We start from the raw sequence: 9197 nt of genomic DNA, 5'->3' as shown, positions 1-9197 counted from the left end.
TTTCTGCTTGTTTTGGATCACCCATGCTTCAGAACCCTAACTGTTCACTGTCATCTCTGTAGCTTGTAATATTCTAATCTTGTTGATGTGGCTTATCCTTTTAGAGTAGGAGATGCTCTTTGTATTGATTTAATTCAAATGCTGATTTTTTCCTGCAAAGAGATAGTTGTTATATGGATGTAGAGCTTTATAAAAATGGATTTGCAGCCATCGTAAACAAACCTTTGGGTTTTTGTAGATGGCTGCTGTAAATTTGTTTGTATTTTGTATGTTAAATAAATTAATTTGATTTGATTTGAATTTGATTATGTCTCTATTCTTCCAAACTTTTTTCAACTGTCGCAAAAACGCTTTGTGTACAGTTTATTATTTTCTTTTCTTTAAAGCAGGGCACTTCATATAGAAGGAGTCGTCGTAGAGACTTCAAAAGTGGCTCATTCGATTAGAAATCGAGAGTTCTAGTGCCCTTTTTAATAGTCGAAAGTGATTGGAGGGCAACCAGCCCCCCCCCCTCTCACGCCAATCATTCCCCCAAACACATCCAATCGAAATTTTGAGATAACCATTTTGTTCAGCGGAGTTGATTTTGAGATAGAAAATATGTTTTTGAGGAGGACACTCCCCAACAACCCTCAGGGCAAGGGTTTTAAGTTATGCCCTCGGGGCATATAAGGTTTTTATAGAAGGCGTTGTCGTAGAAACTTCAAAACAGGCTCATTCGATTGGAAACTCAAAGGGCTAGTGGCCTTTTTAATAGTCGAAAGTGATTGGAGGGCAACTAGCCCCCCCCACGCTCATCATTCCCCCAATCACATCCAATCAAAATTGTGAGATAGCCATTTTGTTCAGCGTAGTTGATTTCCAGATAGAAAATATGTTTTGAACAGGTTATTCCCCCATAACCCTTAGAACATGGATTGTCAACGTTATGATAGCAGCTAGTATAGTTTTAATAGAAGGTGGTGATATGGAACATTTAGAAAATAATCATTCATTTGGGTACTCAAAGGACTATTACCCAAGTTGATAGTTGACCAGTATTAGAGGACCACTCGGCCCCCCGCCCCCCACACGCCCATCATTCCCCCAAACATATCTAATCAAAATTTTTAGATAGCCATTTTGTTCAGCGTACACCCTTGCCCCACAACCCTCGGGGCAAGGGTATTAAGTTATGCCCTGGGGGCATATCAGGTTTTTATAGAAGGCTTTGTCGTAGAAACTTCAAAATAGGCATATTCGATTGGAAATTCAAAGGGTGTTTTCCCTTTTTAATAGTCGAAAGTGATTGGAGGGCAACTAACCCCCCCACGCCCATCATTCCCCCAAAAACATCCAATCAAAATTGTGAGATAGTCATTTTGTTCAGCGTAGTAGATTTTTAGATAGAAAATATGTTTTTGAGGAGGACACTCCCCTACAACCTTCAGGGCAAAGGTTTTAAGTTATGCCCTTGGGGCATATGAGGTTTTATAGAAGGCGTTGTCTTAGAAAGTACAAAACAGTCTCATTCGATTGGAAATTCAAAGGGCTAATGCCCTTTTTAATAGTCGAAAGGGATTGGTGGGCAAATAGCCCCCCTCACGCCCATAAGTCCCCCAAACACATCCCATCAAAATTTTGAGATAGCCATTTTGTTCTGTGTAGTTGATTTCAAGATATAAAATATGTTTTTGAGGAGGACACTCCCCCACAGCCCTCAGGGCAAAGGTTTTAAGTTATGCCCTGGGGGCATATAAGGTTTTTATAGAAGGCGATGTCGTAGAAACTTCAAAACAGGCTCATTCGATTGGGACTTCAAAGGGCTAGTGCCCTTTTTAATAGTTGAAAGTGATTGGAGGGCAACTAGCCCCCTACCCACATCATTCCCCCAAACACATCCAAACAGAATTTGGGATAGCCATTTTGTTCAGCGTAGGCTAGTTGATTTCCGGATTGACAATATGTTTTTTAGGAGGACGCTCCCCCAGAGGACACTCCCCCACAACCCTCTGGGCAAGGGTTTTAAGTTATGCCCTGGGGGCATATAAGGATTTATAAGAAAGTGATGTCATAGAAACTTCAAAACAGGCTCATTCGATTGGAAATTCAAAGGGCTAGTTCCCTTCCTAATAGTCGAATGTGATTTGAGGGGAACTAGCCCCTCCCCCACGTCCCTCAATCTCCCACACAAATCCAATCAAAATTTTGAGATAGCCATTTTGTTAAGCGTAGTTGATTTCCAGATAGAAAATATGTTTTTGTGGAGGACACTCCCCAACAACTCTCAGGGCAAGGGTTTTAAGTTATGTCCTGGGGTATATAAGGTTTTTATAGAAGGCGTTGTCATAGAAACTTCAAGAGGGGCTCATCTGTTTGGAAATACAAAGGCCTAGTGCACTTTTTTATAGTCGAAAGTGATTGTAGGGCAACTAGCCCCCCCCACGGCCATCATTCACCCAAACTTTACTGAAAAAATACACATGAATGTGCATTGTCAGTTTAATATAAATATACTGATATTTAGGAATCAAAATGTTAAAATTATCGGATTTATTAAAGTTATAAAAGTAAAAACACTTTTATTTTTTTCAGTAAAGTGCAAATTTTGTTCTGGCCTTGGGAAGGCATAGGGGTTTTGCGCCCAACTTATCTTAGTTTCTGCTCGTTTTGAGTTTGACTAGGTTATTTATTGTAATTTCTGTTCGTTTTGGGTTTCATTTATTTGTCGATGCTGATGTTTAATGGAGTTCTTTACTTTTCTTTGAAAAACTTATTTTGTGGAAAAAGTTGCTTTGATTAATAGTAAAAATCACGACTAAGATATCTATATCATTCTCATTTTGTATTTCGAATGTATTAAATGTGATTTTTTTTTTGTTTTAAGTATATTCCATGTCATTTTAAGGCATGTAAAAAAAAGTTGAAAAAAATCCTATGTTAAATAAAAAAAAATAAAATAATGAAAGTTAAAAAAAGAAACAAAGTATAAAAAATGGGTGGTGGTTAAAACTTGGGGGTGGGGGTGTTGGTAATTTTTTTTTTTGGGGGGGGGGGTAAAAAGTTTGAGGGTGAGGGGCATTGGGGGCTTTGGAGGTTGAGTCGTTGATGACTAAGGGATGTCGTATCATCACCTAAAATCTATACGACTTTTTGTTGTTACTCAAATAGTATACCCACTATGGGCATCGTCACATCCATAACCCCTTCACCACTGGATTTCTTTTCATCGAACTTTTTGTGTAAAACAGAGCACGAAACATATTTTGTATTTTGTAAGAAGAATTTGTAGCACCTCCAATAGTATAGAATACCCCCTATGGGCGTCGTCAAATCCATAGCTCCCCTCACTACTTGATTTCTAGGGATTATTCTACATTTCTAAGATTGTTCTGAATTTCTATACTAAAATTCTATTCTTGGTGCCTTTTAATATAAAACATTTAAAATCCCATTATATTCACTTAATGATCTGTTTCGCAATAGCATCAAGAGTAAACCAGTCAAATATTTCTGAAATCATCAGAAAATCTTAAGCGAACATCTTAGATCATTACGCAATCTGTTTCGTAATAGTATCAATAAAGGAAAATCACCTTGCCCGGGTTTGTTCAGGGTTCATTTCTCCTCAAAAGCGCCATAGGAAATCGTTGGTACCGGTTTTTTTCAGATCTCAAAAGTGCATATGCTTTAGATTTCCACTATGTAATGAGTGCCTTAGGGAATAGCCTTGATAAAGTTCGTTCAACCTCAAGGGTGCCCCAGGGGATGGCCTTGATAAACTTCGTTCAACCTCAAGAGTACCCTAGGGGGATGGCCTTGACAAGTGCCCCGGAAAGGTGCCAAGGAACGTAAAGTACCCAAAGTAGAAGGTCACATTCTACTCCGACGGTGCTGATCCTCGTTTCATGGCCATTCAGCTTGGAAGTACATGTCGCTGATCAAAAAGTTTTTTTGCATCCTCGGAAAAGAGCACCAAGAGTCTAAATTACAATCCTTTTAGCTTCAAGCTGATTTTTTTGTTAATATTCTGAGAAATTCATATGTGCATGCTATAAATCCTTTGAGGAATGTAGACCTTGACAATACTAAGTACCTATCCTCATCAAAAAGTAAGCGAAATTACACTTATTTAGGCTTTAAGAAGTTGTAAAATATTTGGCAGTTTATTGAAGAATACTACAAACAGGATTTCTTTAAAAGCAAGATCATAACTTTTTTTTCTTCAGAAACGACCATCTGGAATTCGAATGTGGGTCTAATTTCAGCTCAATAGGCCTACTGATTTTATGTTTGAATAATGGACGATTCATAGAATAAAGCTATAAAGTATTTCAGAAATTAAACCAGCATCACACAAAGAATGATCACATGGAAGCCAATCTAAACTTCTTTAAGCTGGAATCAGTTGTTTAGTTTAAAATAGTTTGTAGTTGCTATAAACAATATTTAACATCCAACATCCAAATCTTTGAAAAGATCCTTTATACACGATTCAAATAGCTGACCAACTATAGAACCCTTCGTTATCGGTCTATTGGACTTTGATATATTTAATGTTTCTTTTCCGCGTAAATCCCTAAACTACAGTTTTAAAAATCAATTTCACAAAGTTTACACTAGAAAAACACTTATGGATATTCTTCCTGGCCAAGTCAAAGGCTTCTACTGTCAAAGGCTGATCAAAACACAGCAATAGAAGTGTCCTGGAGGGATGGAATCTCCCCATGGGACATTCAATAAGCTTAATTTTTAAATGCATTTAGTGTAGTCCTACATCATGGCTTTATAAGGATCCGAGGTATTTTTCCAAATAGTTTTATTGACTTCACTGAAATATTCCGTAATAAAATTATTTTTATATTATTAATATTTTCTTTGTATGTTATGCTAAATTTGCATGGATATATAATTAGGATTGTGTATGTATTTACTCCTTCTTGAATAAGCCTATACCAGAAGATTTTTTCTACCTGTTTTGAATGCCTACTAATTCAATGGGGAGTGAAATAATAATTTCAAAATGTTAAAATTATCGGATTTATTAAAGTTATAAAAGTAAAAACATTTATATTTTTTTCAGTAAAGTGCAAATTTCGTTCTGGCCTTGGGAAGGCATAGGGGTTTTGCGCCCAACTTATGTTAATTTCTGCTCGTTTTAAGTTTCACTCGGTTATTTATTGTAATTTCTGTTCGTTTTGGGTTTCATTTATTTGTCGATGCTGATGTTTAATGGAGTTCTTTACTTTTCTTTGAAAAACTTATTTTGTGGAAAAAGTTTCTTTGATTAATAGTAAAAATCACGACTAAGATATCTATATCATTCTCATTTTGTATTTCGAATGTATTAAATGTGATTTTTTTTGTTAAGTATATTTCATGTCTTTTTAAGGTATGTAAAAAAAAGTTGAAAAAAATCCTATGTTAAATAAAAAAAATAAAATAATGAAAGTTAAAAAAAGAAAGAAAGTATAAAAAATGGGTGGTGGTTAAAACTTGGGGGTGGGGGTGTTGGTAATTTTTTTTTTTTTTGGGGGGGGTAAAAAGTTTGAGGGTGAGGGGCATTGGGGGCTTTGGAGGTTGAGTCGTTGATGACTAAGGGATGTCGTATCATCATCTAAAATCTATACGACTTTTTGTTGTTGCTCAAATAGTATACCCACTATGGGCATCGTCACATCCATAACCCCTTCACCACTGGATTTCTTTTCATCGAACTTTTTGTGTAAAACAGAGCACGAAACGTATTTTGTATTTTGTAAGAAGAATTTGTAGTACCTCCAATAGTATAGAATACCCCCTATGGGCGTCGTCTAATCCATAGCTCCCCTCACTACTTGATTTCTAGGGATTATTCTACATTTCTAAGATTTTTCTGGATTTCTATATTAAAATTATATTCTCGGTGCCTTTTAATATAAAACATTTAAAATCCCATTATATTCACTTAATGATATGTTTCGCAATAGCATCAAGACTAAACCTGTCTAATATTTCTGAAATCATCAGAAAATTTTAAGCGAACATCTTAGATCATTACGCAATCTGTTTCGTAATAGTATCAAGAAAGGAAAATCACCTTGCCCGGGTTTGTTCAGGGTTCATTTCTCCTCAAAAGCGCCATAGGAAATCGTTGGTACCGGGTTTTTTCAGATCTCAAAAGTGCATGTGCTTTAGATTTCCACTATGTAATGAGTGCCTTAGGGAATAGCCTTGATAAAGTTCGTTCAACCTCAAGGGTGCCCCAGGGGATGGCCTTGATAAACTTCGTTCAACCTCAAGAGTACCCTAGGGGGATGGCCTTGACAAGTGCCCCGGAAAGGTGCCAAGGAACGTAAAGTACCCAAAGTAGAAGGTCACATTCTACTCTGACGGTGCTGATCCTCGTTTCATGGCCATTCAGCTTGGAAGTACATGTCGCTGATCAAAAAGTTTTTTTGTATCCTCGGAAAAGAGCACCAAGAGTCTAAATTACAATCCTTTTGGCTTCAAGCTGATTTTTTTGTTAATATTCTGAGAAATTCATATGTGCATGCTATAAATCCTTTGAGGAATGTAGACCTTGACAATACTAAGTACCTATCCTCATCAAAAAGTAAGCGAAATTACACTTATTTAGGCTTTAAGAAGTTGTAAAATATTTGGCAGTTTATGGAAGAATACTACAAACAGGATTTCTTTAAAAGCAAAATCATAACTTTTTTTTCTTCAGAAATGACCATCTGGAATTCGAATGTGGGTCTAATTTCAGCTCAATAGGCCTACTGATTTTATGTTTGAATAATGGACGATTCATAGAATAAAGCTATAAAGTATTTCAGAAATTAAACCAGCATCACACAAAGAATGATCACATGGAAGCCAATCTAAACTTCTTTAAGCTGGAATCAGTTGTTTAGTTTAAAATAGTTTGTAGTTGCTATAAACAATATTTAACATCCAACATCCAAATCTTTGAAAAGATCCTTTATACACGATTCAAATAGCTGACCAGCTATAGAACCCTTCGTTATCGGTCTATTGGAATTTGATATATTTAATGTTTCTTTTCCGCGTAAATCCCTAAACTACAGTTTTAAAAATCAATTTCACAAAGTTTACACTAGAAAAACACTTATGGATATTCTTCCTGGCCAAGTCAAAGGCTTCTACTGTCAAAGGCTGATCAAAACACAGCAATAGAAGTGTCCTGGAGGGATGGAATATCCCCATGGGACATTCAATAAGCTTAATTTTTAAATGCATTTAGTGTAGTCCTACATCATTGCTTTATAAGGATCCGAGGTATTTTTCCAAATAGTTTTATAGAGTTCACTGAAATATTCCGTAATAAAATTATTTTTATATTATTAATATTTTCTTTGTATGTTATGCTTAATTTGCATGGATATATAATTAGGATTGTGTATGTATTTACTCCTTCTTGAATAAGCCTATACCAGAAGATTTTTTCTACCTGTTTTGAATGCCTACTAATTCAATGGGGAGTCGCCTTCCTTTGGACTTTTGATTTGAAAAATAAAGAGTGGTTCTTTGGCTTGTAAAATTAACAGAAACATTGATATAAATGTCAAATGTGATATATAAAAATATATACACATGAAGTTTTGACACGATGTATTTTTCAAATAATATAAGCGATAATGTGGTTATGCAATATATAATAACGCTGTTTAGTTGATATAATTTTTAGTCCAAGTCACGCTAAAACACTCTCATTTTAGAATGGTTAGGAACCTTAAAAACAACAAAATAAAGCAAAATATGCTAAGTGCATCAATTATTAAGCTGACCCATCAGCTAAGTTAAGCTGGATAAACCTGGAAGTATTGCTTTGAAAGTAAATTTAAAAAAACAATCATTCTTGACATGTCATATCAAAAGCCACTAAAAGCAATTTTTTCTATGTTTTAGATTGTGCCTCCGGGCATGAAGTTTTCCTTCCTAAGACCTTAATTGGTGACTTTGATAAGAAACACCTGTAATGACACAGCATGTTCATACAACACTTACAATAAGGAGTGCGTATGACCATATACTCGGGAAACAGCTGTGATTAGGGTGCTACATCCATTTAGTATTGTCTCCCTGAGGAAGCCACCTCACCAAACCCCTCTGTGAATACTTATGAACAAAGGCTAATAAGGTATTCTTTTCTTAGACCACACTACCGTTCTATGACGAACACATTTTCAAATTTGGATAATTCCATTTATTTAGACAGTAAAACAAACAGGTACAAAAGTCCAGATATTTCGTTCACATATGCAACGTTTTTGTTCCTGTTTTTTTTTTTTTTTTTTTACTGTATAAATAACTGGAATTATTTTTTTGTTTGTCTAAATAAATAACTTTTATGCCGAGAAAATCATGGGCTGATGAACAGCTAGTGAACTTATTTGAACTGCGGGACAGTGCGTTTCAAGAAAATCTGAGATCTTAAAAGGAGGAAGATAAGGCTCATTTTAAACAGATTTGGATAATACGGACTCACTGAAAAGGAAAAAAAGAAACAGCATTACTAGATACTTTTTTAGGAAGATAAAGCAGAACTTGAACTTGATCCGGGCCTCGGATAACTGGTTAGCTGGCCTCGGATAACTCAAGACCCTCGAACTGAAATCGAAGGAGTGGTTGTAGAGGATAGACAAGAGTTATGTGACAAGTTTGGTGATTATCTTACCAATATTAGAACGAAGATACAAGCGGAAATTAGAAATTCCCAAGCTCTTGTGAACGACAAGTCGTTTGCTGGTGAGCGGGGCGTGGGAATGGAAAAGAAATTTCGTCCCTGTGATTCAGCTGAATTAACAAAGATCATCAGCTCGATTGGATCCAACAGTGCTGGGTTGGATGGCGTTAACCTGAAGACTATTCGATCAATTCTGGTGTACATTCTTCCTATGCTAGTGCACCTAATAAATTTATCAATGGAGAAGGGAGTTTTTCCTAAATTATTGAAAACAGCAGAGATTTTCCCTCTCTACAAAGGGGGCACTCAAATGGATATATCGAATTGGAGGCCTATTTCTATTTTGCCAGTGTTTTTGAAAGTTTATGAAAAGGTTATCCATGGAAGACTTTATGATCGCATCACGAGCCTGCATGCATTGTATGATGGTCACTTCGGATTCTGAAAGGGCCTTTCGACTTCGCATGCTGTACAGCATCTTTTAGAAAAAGTTAATTTAGCTTTAGAAAAGGGTGAATTAGTATTT

Source organism: Artemia sp. Qi Xiang Cuo, chromosome 16 (assembly GCF_049724085.1).
Source record: "Artemia sp. Qi Xiang Cuo chromosome 16, ASM4972408v1, whole genome shotgun sequence".
Lineage (NCBI taxonomy): Eukaryota > Metazoa > Arthropoda > Branchiopoda > Anostraca > Artemiidae > Artemia > Artemia sp. Qi Xiang Cuo.
Note: the sequence above shows the minus strand (reverse complement) of the source record.